Raw genomic sequence first — 18,160 nt, 5'->3', positions numbered from 1 at the left:
CACACACACACACACACACACACACACACAACTTACAAAAAATTAGTGATATTTGGTTTTTGGGTGAAATTTTAGGATGATTTTAAAATGCCCTCTAACCTTTTCAGGTGAACTTAATGTGACCTTCCCTAAACCTCTGAATGCAGATGTCCAAGTATTCAATGTCTCAGTACCTTTTGCACAACTTGCTGTTCTCTACTAAGGAGCTTAATTGCAAAATTCACCACAGGTGTTTGATCCATGAATCACCCAATAAATTTCTGGGTTCATTTAGAATTGGAATTTCAACAGTCCTCCTCATCATTCTGTACATATTTTGACATCATGAGACCAAGACGACACTAACGATTGGTCAGCAGTACCGTGCCATTGTGAGACTTCAAGCAGTATGCATCAGCTACTGTTGTCACTAGACGAACCTTTGGTGGTGGTGTTAGTGTGGGGTGGGTAGGTGTGTCTAGTCAGTACAAAACGGCCCTATAATTTGTGAATGATACATTGACAAGCCCCTTCTACTTGAATAACATCATTACTCCAGTCATTGTACCGCTGCATGAGCAACACAGGCCTAATCTCATCTTCATGGAGGACAATGCTCCAGCTCATTGAGGTCGCATCATTAGGGAACAGCTGCTGAAGACTCGGGCACCTCAAATGGAGCGGCCTGTACTTTCCACAGACCTGAATCCCATAGAAAACCTATGTGACTAGCTCAGTCACCATGTAGAGACTGTAACTCTGTACCCCAGAACCTCAATGACCTAAGGAACATGCTTCAAAAAGAGTGGGATGCCGGCCTCTGCAGAGAATAACTCCACTGGTGACCAGCAGGAGGCGTCATTGTCAGCTGTAATTGATGCTCAAGGCCACATGAAAAGTTATTGAGACATTAACATTTTGGGGGTATACACACCACTGTTGTTGGCTTTTGTTTCAATAAATTGTTTGACATGCGGAAATCTTCATTGCATGCTTCTATTTAAATACCCTACTATCATGATAAAATATCACTGTAGTGTGAATTTTTTAGGTTTTACATACATTTTTAGAGGATTTCTTCTATTTTGTATTGGCGTCAGTGCTTGAGTCACTCGTTTATGGAAAATTAATATTCACTCCCTCCAGTCCCCACCCACCCCCTGCTCTGGTATCAGTGATTGGAACGTGCGTTAATGCAAATTAATATTCACCTCCTTCCCATGGTCATAATCTCACCCACCCCTCTGTGCCAGCATCATTGATTGGAACACGGTAATGAAAATTAATATTCACCCCCTTTCTATGCCCCAAATCCCGGCCACCCCTCTGTGGCGACAACACTGACTCTGTCAGACTGCTGTATTACTGCCTGAGGATCACAGCGCAATCCTCAGAGTGGCCAGCGTCTCTTTTTACTCCAGCGTCTCTTCTTACTCCAGCGTCTCTTCTGAACCCAGCGTGTCAACGTGTATTTCTATGTAGCAGTCACGCTTAGATGAGGAGAGCTTCCGGACAGTCTGAGGATTGCAGTGTGATCCTCTGGCAGTAATACTGTAATCTGAGTGAATTACTGATGCCAACACAGAGGATTGGGTGGGATTATGGGCGAGGGTGAATATTCATTTGCAATTAAAACAGGTTCCAATCACTGACGCCAGCACAGAGGGTAGTGTGAATATGGGCGGGGAATCGGGGTGAATATTCAATTGCCAATAACACATATTCCAATCACTGACACTGGCACAGATGGGTGGGTGGGAAAAAGGGTGAATATTCATTTTCTGTACTAGCCAGCACGTGACTATAAACTTCCTGGGCTTATAGCAGCATAATGGAGCAACATACACCAAAAAAGGTTATATATCCAGAAACAGCTGCCCATGCCCTGTTTCAGGATACTATTGTAGTAAGGTACGCAATTAGCGCTTATTTATTGAGTAGTGCTTATAATATTACCATACTCCAAGAAGGCTGAAAAATCCTACTAGGGCTTATTTTCCGGGTAGGTCTTATTTTCAAGGTTTAGTCTTGTTTTCATGGGAAATATACATATACACATATGTTGGAATCTCACTGTATAAGGAAAAAAAATACAATAAAGCAAATATATATATATATTTCTTTATGCCGTGATATTCCAACTTAGATATATATTTTTTTATTTTAACACTCTTTATTGATTTTATTGCTGCTTTGTTGTGATCCTCAGTTATTTGTAAGGGAACATTTACAGATGAAATTTAGATTTATTTTTTGTTCCTGAGCACTGAGTTATTCCTGGGTTTCCGGCAAAATATTGACTACCACCCATGATGCCTTTTTATCTGTTGATCTCTAATAAAACCTCATTGCTGAGAAATATTTCCCCCTGTGGACAGCACTATCATTACACTCCTTGTAACATATATTGTATAAATAAAATCTTTATGCTTTAGAAAAAAATTATGACATATCAATGGAATATGCCATAGCTGCCAATAGATGTCTTTGCAAGAGGTCGGGTGCACATGCACAGATCTTTAAGATATAGAAAATAGCATTTCAGCTCACTTGATAAAGTGCACAAGCAGCTATTTATTCAGGAGATTATTCATCACTCTCAATTTACGCCATTGAAAGGGTTAATAGACCAGATTGTAGTGGGGATGGAGGCGAGCGCTTCTGAGTAGGGAGGTATATTGGATTTTAATGTTAAATACATCTCATCCTGCCAGCCTAAACAAAAGGACAATGTGTGACACCGCAAGAACGAGGAACAACCTCGTACCTGCGGCCGCCTGCAATGAGGAAGGAAGGAGATGGGCGTAATGTTACGCTCGCTCATTTCCGCCCCTCCGCTTCTATTGGGCGGCCGCTTAGTGATGCTGCTGTGACGCCGCATGAACCGCCCCCTTAGAAAGGTGGCGGTTCGCCAGCAACAGCAACATCGCTAGGCAGGTAAGTCAGTGTGACGGCTCCTAATTATATTGTGCGCCACGGGCAGCGATTTGCCCGTGACGCACAAACAACGGGGGCGAGTGCTTTCAGCAGCGATATCGCTGCATGTAAAGCCCCCTTTAGTCTGCAGGTGTATTTTATTGCCAAGACGGGCAGGGATTTTTTTCTCTCCTCCTCCATATATATTCTTCCTAAGTTGGGGTTTCAGCAGGTTGAGACTCTGGACCAGAAACACATTACCTTTACCTGTCTTGGATCAGTTTTTTTTATATTTGAATCCACCTACCTTCTTGTTTTTATGCCTTTTTGTATTGAATAAAATCAAAAACATTTTTTTACAAATTTGTGCTGGTACTATTTCTACTTTTGGAATGCACAGCTCTTCCTCTTCATTCATTTTTATGGAAGTTTTCTAAATTGCAGAATGCTCTTAGTCATAGAAAGAAATGGAGAGCGCAGTACAAGTATGGCCTCTCTTTTCCTAACCGCATTTATTAGAGCCCCACTTTTATACCAAATCCTATCAATATTCTAAGTTTGTCCCATATAGAAATACTCCTATACGTAAAAGCAGCTAGAATTCTTGCTATCAGTTCTGTCATATGATATTTGGCTTGTATTTTTCCCTTTAGTACTATGTATTTACTTTATTTTTTATTTCATACATGAATGAAAAATTATATATTTAGCTGTCCAATAAAATCATAGAAAAACTTGGTGCCAGAATCTGGTTTCCTGTTACATGCGTCTAAACAGAGATGTGTCAAAACTACATTTTCTCTGACAGCTAACCAACATGGTGAAGTGTGTGGAAGAATGACACGGAGGTCTCTCCAATAAAATATTGCTTTTGCAGAGGCCAAAAAGTCCACATTCCCATGCCATAAAATAACACATTGCATTGGCAGAACTGATATTTTAAATCATTACCTGGTTTCGGGAGGTCTGTGCAGAGCAATCCTTCATGAATACAAGAGTGGGACTTTCAGAGCGAGCTGTAAGAACAAGTTTTTAATTACCCTTGATCTGGGTGGTCTCCGGCAGCGTTCTCCACTTTGCCCTCGTGCATACCTGCCTTATGCAGAATTGGTGTGAACACTTATCTACACCACCAGAAATGTTCAGCAGGTGTTCTCATGATTATAATTTTCCTGTTGCTCATAACTCCTTGCTCAAGTTACAGACCGTGGCCTAGACTTGCTAATCCTCAGAAATTTGCCTTTTCCAAAGTGTCAACTCTTTTTTTTTTTTTTTTTTTCTCTCTCTCCCTCAAGAAACAAGGATGACTGGGTTTGAGGCAGTTATATTAGTTTCTCAAGATAACACGCCAAACACATAGCAAACCATGTTTTATGGCCTTTATTTGGCACAGAGTTCTTCAAAAGCCTTTATTTTTATGACTTTATTTAAAGGTTACTGGTTTTAACTCAATGGCAACTTCATAATTTAGATTTCTTCAGCCAGCCTCCTTAGGAGATATTTTCTAAAACTGCTAAATTCAATGTAGCCACATAAAGAAGTAATCCAGCAAAGATCTAAAAATCTGGATAGTTTACTTCTTAACCCATCAGGAGAGAGGACCTGATCCTCTCTTGGAGGACACTGGAATGGCAAGTGCTTGATTCAGGTTTTTTTTCCTTCTCTATTATGTTATTATGAACATCTTGGTTCTTCTCCTTATCTAGTAAGTGATTGTGTGAAAACTGGAGACTAGGGCTATGTGCACACAGTGCGTTTTTTGCGACGTTTTTGCGCGTTTTTCGGGTGCGTTTTTAGCCTCAAAACTGCATGACTTTGCTTTCCCAGCAAAGTCTATGAGTTTTCATTTTTGCTGTTCGCACACAACTTTTTTTTTAAGCTTCGTTTTTGAGCTTAAAAAAAAAAAATGGACATGTCAATCCTTTCCTGCGTTTTTCTGCGTTTTTCCCTCATGCAATGCATTGGAAAAACACAGAGATCAATAACGCAGCAAAATGCGGTAAAAACGCATGCGTTTTTTGCCGCGGTGCGTTTTTGTGCGTTTTTAGCGGCCAAAAACGCAGCGTCAAAAAAACGCCGCGTCTGCACATAGCCTAGTATTGACATTCCTGAGATGTTGTTTTTCTTTCCTTTTAAAGTTTAGTATTAAACCATTTATTTGACCCTCTGCTTTTACATTTCTCCTGCCACATTCAGTTTCTCCAAACTATTGCCGAAAAGCATGCAGTTTTTTTTATAATTTCTTTATCTGAAGGGCCAACACAAACAATAAAACACCCTGATCATATTTCTATCAGCATTTACAGTTGGCACTGCCAACGTGAGCATCTGACATATTGCTGGTCAGATAGAGGGAAAAGTATTGTTCTCAAGGCTCTGATATAAGCCTCCCTATAGGCATGCAGTGAAATTATTGTAGACAAAGAGGGCAAAGAAGAAAAGGCACAAAATTGTATGCAAGCAATGTTATACATTTTTATTGGATAATAAATATACAATATATCAAAAAAGTTATTTTCATATATATCAGAGGAACAACATTCAAAAAAAGTGAAACAATGAGGTCACAATGGTGTAGATGGACTAGAAGATAAAACTGGAACATAGTACCGTATGACATAAAATGTACCCATACCCCCACTATATAGTACATAAAAGTATATGTGACATGGATCAGAATAAATAGTTTTATTGCACAGTCAAGAAGGATCCATGAAACACAAGAATATATGAACGCCACAATGTATATAAGTACACAAAATGTATATCCAGGGTACTGGCCAAAGGGAAGTAAAATGAGCGACCCCTGAGGGGCGGTATAATAAGTATGACAATTATTGAGAGATGGGGCACACGAGGTCAAAAAAATATGGCCTAGATATAAGGACCTATATAACAGGGGGAACCAGAGGGTGTCAACAAATCTGTGTAAGATATATAAAACCACAATAGATTATATATATATATATATATATATATATACGGGATACCCAAGGTTAATTGTGGTTTTATACAGAATGTATGACTACCTATATAACAGGGAAAACCAAGGGGAGAATCACGAGGCCATGAAACGTATATATAAGGCCTAGGTATATACACCTGTATAACAGGGAATACCTAAGGGAAAATCAATTTGACCAGTAATATAACAGATGGTGCCTGCAGAAAGATCAATATTATAACCCAGATGAACAGGGAATACCAAAGGGGAGAAGTGAAAAAGAAAGCATATACCACCATTAAAGACAGTGACTCATAGATGACATGTGCAGCGTCAACAAGACAACATAGAGCAAGGTTATGTTAAGTATAAAGCAAATTGCTACAATTATGAATAGGGTTGAGGCTCTGCACATAAATATGAGAAAGAGTTATTACACCGCCAAAGTGGTGGGGGTACTGTGACAACATGGCATCAGCATATATGTGATGTAAGATCCATCGCTGTCACAGACACCAGATACAAGTTACAGATTATGGCCAGTTACCTGATAAGGTGGCGAGCGGGTGAAGGCCCGCACATCCGTTTCGCAAGGCGCTTTTTCGAGGGGACTTCCCAGTACTCCAGTACAGTGTACACAGTACAGTGGCAGTGCAACAAACGACGGTCACATGCTTTCATGTAACCATTGTTGACCTTAGGAAGATCAACATATCCACTGCGGAGACACCATCACGTGTTTCTCAACGCAGTGATTCTAGAGCAACGCCCCCTGGGAAGTATGCAAGTAAGAAAGCCGCGGAGACACCATCACGTGTTTCTCAACGCTGCCAGGAAACTAGCCAGGTCTTTCACCGGGAAAGAACAACCACGGGAAGGGCAGTCTCCAGTCAAGGAGACCACCTATACCATATACCAAACATGGTATCCATCCACAGACAGCCGTTTCGGGGTATTTGCCCCTCATCAGTGTGGAGTAGGAATCTGGCTAGTGGGGGCAATGTCTAGTAAAAGACTACTTAAGCAACCATTGTTGACCTTAGGGAGATCAACATAACCACTGCGGAGACACCATCACGTGTTTCTCAACGCAGTGATGTGAAGACACCATGGCCAGATTCCTACTCCACACTGATGACGGGCAAATACCCCGAAACGGCTGTCTGTGGATGGATACCATGTTTGGTATAGGTGGTCTCCTTGACTGGAGACTGCCCTTCCCGTGGTTGTTCCTTCCCGGTGAAAGACCTGGCTAGTTTCCTGGCAGCGTTGAGAAACACGTGATGGTGTCTCCGCGGCTTTCTTATTTACATGCTTTCATGTGACCGGAGCATGGGACCTGGAAGTTACGGCGCTGCCACTATACTGTATCGTACTGTACTGGCGTGCGCCGCATCCGCCAAATCGGCAAAAAGCCGGATGTGTGAAACTGGGCGGACATGCTGGAAATCTGATTGGAAAAGTGAGGAAATTGGTTATTGCCGTCAGAACCCCTAAAATTGATTCCATCTTGAAGAGACGTGCTGGGAAAGGGGAAATTGTTGATCAAGCCACTCGGTGAGGCAGCACTTATTTAATGACTGAGCGATTGCTAGTACTAAAATAATTTCTTATAGATATGGTGAACCCTCAAGTAATCTTAAATGAAGGTCAATGGATACAGCTGGCTGAATTGAAGGAATTGCTTAATCACCCATTTACCGTAACTAAAAAATTACAAGCTGAGAATTTAACTCCTGGCATTTTCATAAGGGAGTGGAAGAACTTGCTATTTTTCCTGTCCCAAAGAGGAGGTTTAATCCCAGATGGCATTTCTGCTTCAATGAAATGGAGAGAGACACAGCTATTGGAAAATAAAATTCTTCTGGCAGCTGTTTATGTTGACCCAAGTCATCGTATACTGCTTGATGATCAACAGCTTACTAAAGGAAAAGAAGCTTTGAGTGAGGTAGCAGTTAGGATGAGTGGCTACAGGACCGCCAGGCGCAAGAGGACTTGGGTCCTGACAGTGCTACTGCTGCCATAACTTCATCCTCATCAGATGAGGAGTTTAACTTTGACAAGAATTTGGATGACATGGAGCAGGCAAAGCGTTGCCGCAAGGAAAAAGATTTCACTCCGTCTCCTATAGCAGCAGATTGACCAGATTTCAGTAAAATTTTTCACTTGCTCTCAAAGAAATAGAGAAATTCAACCATTCATTAAAACTGACTGTGCATGAGGCAATTCCTTTATAACCGGAAATTGTTGAAGATGTTGCCCATGTGGTTACGGCTTTGCCTCCAACACATGTTAGTGTACAGAGGTTGTTCTCTAGCCTTAAAATTATTAGGTCAAATTTGAGGTCATCTGTGCAGGAGGATCTGATGGAGGCAATTCTATTTCTTACAATAAATTCATAGACTGCACAAATGTTTAGTATATTTTTGTTGAAAACTGGTTTTTTTGCCACTTATATATAACACTATGTAATACAATATGTAAGTGGCAAAAAAACAGTAATCAACAAAAACATACTAAATAATAAAATTTAGTATATTGCTTATATTTAAGAGAAATGTAATCTTTAATCATTTTTATGATACAATAATCAATATATTTAGATAGAACATAAAATATATTTATTGTAATACAACTTTAGAACACAAAAAACTGTAGTAAATTGTAAATATGTAATACAATATGTCAATATGTAATATATATACAAGATATATATGTAATGTACTGTATATTGCATAGCGTATTACATATCTACATTTTATTACAGTTTTTTGTTTTCTAAAGTTGTATTACAATACATATATTTTATGTTCTATTTAAATATCTTGTATCTTGATTATTGTATCATAAAAATGATTAAATGTCTGATGTTCTCATTGTACTACAATACATTTTTCACTTAACTATAAGCAATATATGTGGGAGTCAGAGTCGCGGAGTCGGAGTCGGTGCAAGGGAAATTGACGAGTCGGAGTCGAAGTTTTGGCTTACCGACTCCACAGCCCTGTGACAAAGGACACAACGGGTCCGTGGCACATGGACTTTTTCCTGGCATATGCCTAATTGATGGCTCTAAAGTTATAAAAGGTAGTCGTTTGAGGCATCTTCCAGCACAACACAGTATGAAATGTGACTTATTGAAAGTCTAATAATCTTCAGTACAACTAATTGTAATCCTGATGTTGATAGGGACTGTGTAAGGTAATATGTTTGATTGTATGCAGCTATTAGCTTTACATCTGACTGCAGTGACATTATTAAAAGGGGTGGTCCATATTTTCTTTTATCCTCTTCACGACACATGACGTACTAGGTTCGTCATGGATCGTGTGATTTTAACGCAATCCGCGGACATGTCAGCTGATTTCAATAGCTGACATGTGTGCCTGCCAAGCGCGAGTAGAGACTGGAATCGCGTTCCACGCATGCCTGTTAACCTTTTACATCTCGCTGTCAAATTCTCACAGCGAGTAACAGCACACCACCTTAAGCATAACTTACCCACCCCCATCGGAAGTCATGTGACGTCCGGTGGTTGCCATGGTAGCACAGGGTCATGTGATGGCTCTTGTAGCTACCATGAGTCACTTTCTCTCACTGCCGGCAAAAAAAAAGTTCAAAAAAAGTTGAAAAATTTTTTTAAAAAAACCCCTAAAAGTTCAAATCAACCCCCATTCGACACATTGAAAATTAAAGGGTTAAAAAAATAAACACATATTTGGTATCTATTAAAAATTGACACTAGCTCTAACCCAGGGGGATAATGGGGGAAGGGTTTTGGAAAATGGCGAAAAAAGTGCGCCACTTTTTTTGGACAAGTTTGTGAATTTTTTTGAACCCCTTAGATAAAAGTAAACCTATACGTGTTTGTTGTCTACAAACTCGTACCGACCTGAGACATCACACCAACACATCAGTTTTTTCATGTAGTGAACATGATATCATGAATAAGATATCCCAAACATGAATAAGATATCCCAAAAACTATTGTGCGATCGCACTTTTTTTTTGCAGTTTTCTGCACTTGATTTTTTTTTGCTGTTCTCGAGTACACTAGATGGTAAAACTTATAGTTGCATTGAAAAGTACAGCTCGTCTCGCAAAAAAAAGCCCTTATATGGCAAGATTGACGGAAAAATAAAAAAGTTACAGCTCTTGGAAGCAGGGGAGAAAAAAAAACTAAACGGAAAATCGCTCAGGGGTGAAGGGGTTAACTATGTGTTTAAAAACTAAAAGGAAGGTAGTAACTAAAAGAAGCAATGACCTGCCTGTTGTACCTGACAGTGGCACAGAGTAGTCATTGTCTGCTCCTGGAAGCAATTCAGCTGTTCCACCTCGACAGACCAACTTTGTCAACCGGGTGTGACTGCCGGGGTCGCGCTGATTGACTACTAGATTCCTCCAGTTAGCCAGCTGTCGATCTGCATGACGTCCGCAGTCTTGCCCTGTCAACAGAGCAGAAAAGGAGCCACTGCTCTGTCAATGTGACGTCAGCGGGAGCCACTGAATCGCTGGCAGAAGAGGTGTGTCACCACTCTGTGCTGGCGAAGAGCGGTGCTGGGCACAACAGGCAAGTAGTTAACAACTACCTGCCTGTTTGTTCTTAAGACACTTTTAAGTCATACATTTGGCCATGGAGTAAATAATTCTGCTGTCATGTTTGCATTTATTCCATTTAGTCTCTAATTATAGTTTCTTTGGAGATAGATTTCCTTTGAATGACCAAAGCTCTCTAGAGAATATGTCAGCGTGATTTCTTCCCCCCAACTCCAAACTGTTTGTGTATATGGCTCTTCCAAAGACAGGTCCATCCATACCTTTAGCTTGCCAGTTACTGAGAAATTACTGTTTAAATCAATATACAAATAAGACTGAAGTGCTTTGGCAAATAGAAGCACTTCTTCTCTGTTCTTCACCTATCACCACTTTCTCTTGCTTCGCTAATAGTTTATTTGCTGTGTAACTCCAAGCATATGCTGTAAAATATATATAAAGCCCCCGTCACATTTAGCGACTTACCAGCGATCCCGAAAATGATGCGACCTGATAAGGATCGCTGGTAAGTCGCTGGGAGGTCGCTGGTGAGATGTCACACAGTCAGACCTTACCAACGACTCAGTAACGATACAGGTCGCATTAGCGACCTGTATAACGATCACTGCTGTCATTGGGACCCTGTCACACAGTGTCAAACATAGCGATGCGTCCTGCCTAGCAGGACATCGCCTTTGAAGAAAATGGTCCAGGACATTCAGCAGCGACCGGCGATCTCACAGCAGGGGCCAGGTCGTTGATGGATGTCACACACAGCGACATCGCTAGCAACATCGCTGTTGCGTCACCAAACCCATGACTCAGCAGCGATGTCGCTAGTGATGTCGCTTAGTGAGACGTGGCCTTAAGGGCTTCCCAAATCTTCCTCCATGGATGATGTCGGATAAGATAAGGATGTCTGATTTCAGATTCATATCCCTGGCAGAGTGAGCGCTCCTGTTTTTGGGGGAGTGTAGAGAGGTAGCTGCTGGCCGAACCGTAGTTTGGCAGGCAGCCTTATAGTGTGCATCCCTGTTATTTTGGATTCACATATAATGCTATGTTTTCTCACTGCACTCTTGTTTAATTTGCATTTCGGAGTTTTCCAAGTTTTTCCAGCAATAGTTCCTGCAGAGCATATGGGTTATACGCATTGTAAATATGCATGTAATATTTTACACAGTTTATTCCCCATTTTCTGTCTCTCAACCCTTCATTTTTCTAAAAGTAACAGAACATATTTGTTACATAGAAAGGAAGTTATCTGATTAACCAGTTGGGTTACAGTACAATAAACTTATATATATGGATTATTATGGAGTGTTAATCAGCCCCTCTGGGAGATAAGGGATTAGTGTAAAAAATGTAAATATGTCAGACAAGTGTCATAACGAACAGCAGCTTTTTAATGAAGGCATTTTTGTTCAAAGCAAATTAGGGACTGTGCCTTCCTGCCCCATTCTTGGCAGACACTTTTGACCTTTTTAAGGTGAGCAGTCACATATGATTAACAATGAAGGTGTTATGTTGTTTTCATCTCTACATTTTTTACGTTATTGCATCACTAGACATGTCAATTAGATCCATGATCATCTTGACTTGAGCTATTTCCCCCCCTAATGAAATAAGTGTCCTAACAAGGTCGCTGAATGGAGCTTCTGCTCCTGTGTTCGCAAGGTGTAAAAAGAAGTACCATTCAAATCTGTGAAGGTAGATGTCATTTATAGTCCTTCTGATTTCTATCTTACTTTGCAAAAATCAAATATACATTTGACCATAGTTGTAGGGTAATGTTTGATGGTGCTGAATCTGTTTTTTTCTCAATACCAGGAACTGGATTTGGTTACAAAGTGGTAACTACTCATGGCAAAAACAATTTATCTTGGTAGAACATAGGGCGAACTCCAGGCGAGGAAAAAGTAACTTAGAAAGTAAAGGGCACAGTTTCAGTATCTCCAGTGTCGCATATGCCATATTAATCAACAGTGTACACCACCTTTGATGAATTTGCCATAGGGATAAAGCAATACCAGGTTTACTCAGAAAAGTGTAGAAAATCATTGACTGAGTAATATCTACTGAATTCTCATCAAACTTGCTGTCAACTGTGACACCTGAAATGTTGTCACTACTGCGGTACTTATATTCTTCCAATAATCCACTGTAAATTGATAAGTGAAAATTCAGCTCACCGAGTTGCTGTGGTCCGCTGTATGTCTGGATCCGCGCACGGAAGCCTAGGCTGCCAGTCTCATGAATAAAGAAGGAAAAATCCAGCGCAGTCCTCAAGTGCAATTAAAAAATTTTTCATTTATTTGATAAATCCGTTAACAATGGGGGGGTTGTTCTGGGGGGTTCTCTCTCTATGTCCCCCATACTTTCCCAGCTGACCGCTTTGTACACCTTCCATTTTTAACGGATTTATCAAATAAATGAAAAAAAAATTAATTGCACTTGAGGACTGCGCTGGATTTTTCCTTCTTTACTGTAAATTGATACTGGTATACAGACAATGATCACCAATAAATAAAACCAAAGTGTACAGAACTAAAAATCCTAAAATAACTTATCATCACTTTACCTCATCTTACATTTGAAGATGTTAAAAAAAAAAAAAATACATTATATATCTAATATATAAAGCTGAATGTGTTTATGTGTGTGTGTGTGTGTGTGTGTGTGTGTGTGTGTGTGTGTGTGTGTGTGTGTGTGTGTGTGTGTGTGTGTCTGTATGTCCGGGATTGGCATCTGCACCGTTGCAGCTACAAAATTTTGCACACTCACACGTCTGGACCCCGAGAGCGTCATAGGCTATGTTTTGAGGGGAAATTTTAACCCCGCGCTTTACAGTTATTCACCAAAAAACCTGCCTCCATTAAAGCGAATGGAGCTGGGAGCCACAGTGCAGCCAGAACTTCAGAAGAATGCGCAGCCACGCCCTTATATGGAATGTTGGCGTGTCACAATGCAACCAGGGAAAGAGAGACACAGACAGGGAAAGAGGCAGACACAGACAGGGTAAGAAACAGACATAGACAGAGTAAGAGACAGACACAAAGAGACAGACACAGACAAAGAGACAGACTGACAGGGAAAGAGACAGACAGGGAAAGAGAGGGAAAGAGACAGACAGGGTAAGAGACAGACACAGGGAATGAGACAGACAGGAAAAGAGAGGGAAAGAGACAGACAGGGGAAGAGAGAGAAAGAGACAGACAGGGAAAGAGAGGGAAAGAAACAAACAGGGAAAGAGACAGACAGGGAAAGTGACAGAGATAGATAGACAGGGAAAGAGACAGACAGGGAAAGAGATTGAGACAGACAGGGAAAAAGACAGACAGGGAAAGAAAAAGAGATAGAGAGAGAGAGACAAAGAGATATATACAGAGGGGGAGACAGACATTATAGTTACATTTATATTTATTTGTTTTGTGGTGTTTGTGTGCAGAATACATTTTTGTTAATACATTCTATTTTGTTAACAGCAGTTATTAACCCGGGCGAAGCCGGGTAGTACAGCTAGTATACAGTCATATGAAAAAGATTGGGCACCCCTATTAATGTTAACCTTTTTTCTTTATAACAATTTGGGTTTTTGCAACAGCTATTTCAGTTTCATATATCTAATAACTGATGAACTGAGTAATATTTCTGGATTGAAATGAGGTTTATTGTACTAACAGAAAATGTGCAATCCGCATTTAAACAAAATTTGACTGGTGCAAAAGTATGGGCACCTCAACATAAAAGTGACATTAATATTTTGTAGATCCTCCTTTTGCAAAAATAACAGCCTCTAGTCGCTTCCTGTAGCTTTTAATGAGTTCCTGGATGAAGGTATATTTGACCATTCCTGTTTACAAAACAATTCCAGTTCAGTTAAGTTTGATGGTCGCCGAGCATGGACAGCACGCTTCAAATCATCCCACAGATTTTCAATGATATTCAGGTCTGGGGACTGGGATGGCCATTCCAGAACATTGTAATAGTTCCTCTGCTTGAATGCCTGAGTAGATTTGGAGCGGTGTTTTGGATCATTGTCTTGCTGAAATATCCATCCCCTGTGTAACTTCAACTTCATCATTGATTCTTGCACATTATTGTCAAGAATCTGCTGATACTGAGTTGAATCCATGCGACCCTCAACTTTAATAAGATTCCCGGTACCGGCATCGGCCACACAGCCCCAAAGCATGATGGAACCTCCACCAAATTTTACTGTGGGTAGCAAGTGCTTTTCTTGGAATGCCGTGTTTTTTTGCCTCCATGCATAATGCCTTTTTATATGACCAAACAACTCAATCTTTGTTTCATCAGTCCACAGGACCTTCTTCCAAAATGTAACTGGCTTGTCCAAATGTGCTTTTGCATACCTCAGGCGACTCTGTTTGTGGCGTGCTTGCAGAAACGGCTTCTTTCGCATCACTCTCCCATACAGCTTCTCCTTGTGCCAAGTGCGCTGTATTGTTGACCGATGCACATTGACACCATCTGCAGCAAGATGATGCTGCAGGTCTTTGGAGGGGGTCTGTGGATTGTCCTTGACTGTTCTCACCATTCTTCTCTGCTTTTCTGATATTTTTCTTGGCCTGACACTTCTGGGCTTAACAAGAACGGTACCTGTGTTCTTCCATTTCCTTACTATGTTCCTCACAGTGGAAACTGACAGTTTAAATCTCTGAGACAACTTTTTGTACCTTCCCCTGAACAACTAGGTTAAATAATCTTTGTTTTCAGATCATTTGAGAGTTGTTTTGAGGAACCCATGATGCCACTCTTCATAGGAGATTCAAATAGGAGAACAACTTGCAAGTGGCCACCTTAAATACCTTTTCTCATGATTGGATACACCTGCCTATGAAGTTCAAAGCTCAATGAGGTTACAAATCCAATTTAGTGCTTTAGTAAGTCAGTAAAAAGTAGTTAGGAGTGTTCAAATCAAGAAATTGATAAGGGTGCCCATACTTTTTCACCGGTCAAATTTTGTTTACCTGCGGATTGCACATTTTCTGTTAGTACAATAAACCTCATTTCAATCCAGAAATATTACTCAGTCCATCAGTTATTAGATATATGAAACTGAAATAGCTGTTGCAAAAAAAACAAATTGTTATAAAGAAAAAAGGTTAACATTAATAGGGGTGCCCAAACTTTTTCATATGACTGTATATATATATACATATATATATATATATATACTGTATATACATAAGCCATATTTACCAGCACAAAACAAAAATAAATAGCTTTCTTTTAGTCTTTCAGCTGCAAAAATGTATCTTTCAATGTGTTCAGAATTATGTGCAATGTATTAATATACTTAAATTAAGGAGGGTGACCCGATATCAGCACTCGTTTTTCTTTCCTAACTTGTCATCAATGGGCTGACTGGCTCATTTCAGTACTTAAAGGGGATGTCATCTTAAAATGATGCATTGTTTTACTACATTTCTTTGTGTGTGGTAAATGCATTACCTTTTTTTAAATGTTTCTTTTTCTCTATTACAATATTTATTAACCCCTTATGCTCCATAATCTACTATGTCATGGAGCATGTCTGTATATTTAGAGCAGGTTCAGGTGGTGAGCCTGCTCCACACAGGGCAGATGCCAGTTATATTACATAGCAGTGATTAATGCTACCACTCAGATTGCTGGTATCCATTTAAACACTGTAATCTGCCCAGGCATTTGTTCTGCCACATGTCCTTCCCCCTCTTCCACAACACCATTACGGGGAGCCATGGGTTGCTATGACAACAAGGGCCTAATGAAAGCGCTCATGCCTGTTGAGACATTTCTCATGTGACGGCCAGCCGTAGGCATGGACCATGCAAATTAATCTCTTGCCAAATATTTTTTTCATATTGTCTACATAGAAGTCCTTGTAAAAATCTTCAGCCCATGGAAGCTGCCACAGAGCAATTTCCCTCGTTACCCAGTATAAAATTGAGCTTAAAGGGAATCTATCAGTAGGCTTAATCCTCCTAATAGGCATGTAGGTCAAAGTAAGTTGAAGAAAATGACACCTTGATGTCTGTGATCTGTTGGAGTTTTCCAGAGGAATCTATGCTTTTCTTATATGTAAATGAGCTGTTGAGATCTATGGGGCAGACATAGATCTCCCTGAAAATCTGGGGTGTTACTGGTGTGAGACATGTAATCACTGACAGTCTGCTCTCGTGATCTACATGTCTCACACTGATAATGCCCCCTTTCATTTACAATAAGCTCTGGAGGCGAATTTTCCTGGGATCTATGTTCGGCCCATAGATCTTAACAGCTCATTTACATATTAAGAAAAACATTGATTTCTCATGAATAAAATATCAGCTTGCAGATATCAACTTAATTATTAAACTTCCTATGACCGATACGCCCATGTAGATGGTTCTGGGGAGAGGCTCCTACTGACAGATTGCCTTTAAATGTTCATACATTACACTTAACATGAAACTTCTTTTCAGTTCCTGATCTACATGCAACTTTATGCAGAACAGCACATATTTATTATCTTACTTATGCAGTGGCAATCGTGTATTTTCCAGTTTTTGACATAGAATTTTTGGTGTTATGACTGGTGATATTGCACAATTTGTGAATTAGGACAAACGGATAGCTTTATTATTTTTTTAGCTATTGATTTGGTTGCTTGTTGGTAGCAGAGCTCACACTAGTTTCTATGTCTTTTAGATCCATGATGCTTTAGAATCAGGAGTGATTTGCACCATTTTTGTGGTTGATTGAAGTTGCTCTTTTCTGCTAGCTCAGGAAGCCCATAATCATCCAAAATGTAAATCCTTATTTCACCTTTATTTTATTATTTTATTTTTTTTGCTTCATAAAAATCTTCATTTTTTTCCACTGTGCAAATTTTGGATTTAGAATCTATAAACTCAAGAGAACCAGTGTTTAAAATTAGAAAACTTTATAACTTCCAAGTGTGTATATACATAGCTCTAACAAGATCCGTCTCACAAGTAACAAAGACAATTTATTTTAATGATCACATGAAGAATTATTAAGAGCTAAATCTTTTAAACAGGAAACATTATCTTAGAAGTACTTAAATAATTTTATGGGCTATTGTCTCTCCCTGCCGGACTTGATTTTTGGCTGATATTTATTGCGAGGGGGAACACAAGTCAGCAGTAAAATATAGATTTATGACTGTATCTGAGTATTACAATTGATGTGCAAATGTCCCTCGGTCTCCAAAAATAATACACCTATAAAACAGAATGTAGGGTAGGCTTGTGCTGGAAAATGAACTTTAGTTAGATAGCGGATGAATGTTGTACAGAATGCTTTGGGCTCGAGCCTTTTGAGGTGCGTAAAGCTTCAGTTCTCATGTCTGTCCTCAGAATACCTTGGCCAACCATATTTTAGGAATGAGCGGCCAATATTCCACACAATTATATATAAACTATGCACGCACATCCTATTGGTTTACCCGATCCATTTGCTTCACTAATTATAGGGCTTAGGACCACACTTTTGGAGTAGGCAACTGTTTGGTTAAGAGGAAATGCAACATGTAAAAGCAGGATGAAGAACCAGAATCATTCAGGACATATAGGACAGTTATTTTAGTTAATGCAGCCCAAGTGTTATCTAAGAAATGTGACCTTCCTGAAACCATTACAATTATATTTCTCATGAGCTTTGGGTACTACTATTGCTAAGAAACTGATTCAATGACCTGTCGAGTTGGAAATTTTTGTTTCACCAACCATTTAGGCAACATATAAAGCAGTTCCTGAAAATTGGATAAATGTCAGCAACACA

The sequence above is a fragment of the Anomaloglossus baeobatrachus genome, chromosome 12 (genome assembly GCF_048569485.1).
Source record: "Anomaloglossus baeobatrachus isolate aAnoBae1 chromosome 12, aAnoBae1.hap1, whole genome shotgun sequence".
Lineage (NCBI taxonomy): Eukaryota > Metazoa > Chordata > Amphibia > Anura > Aromobatidae > Anomaloglossus > Anomaloglossus baeobatrachus.
Note: the sequence above shows the minus strand (reverse complement) of the source record.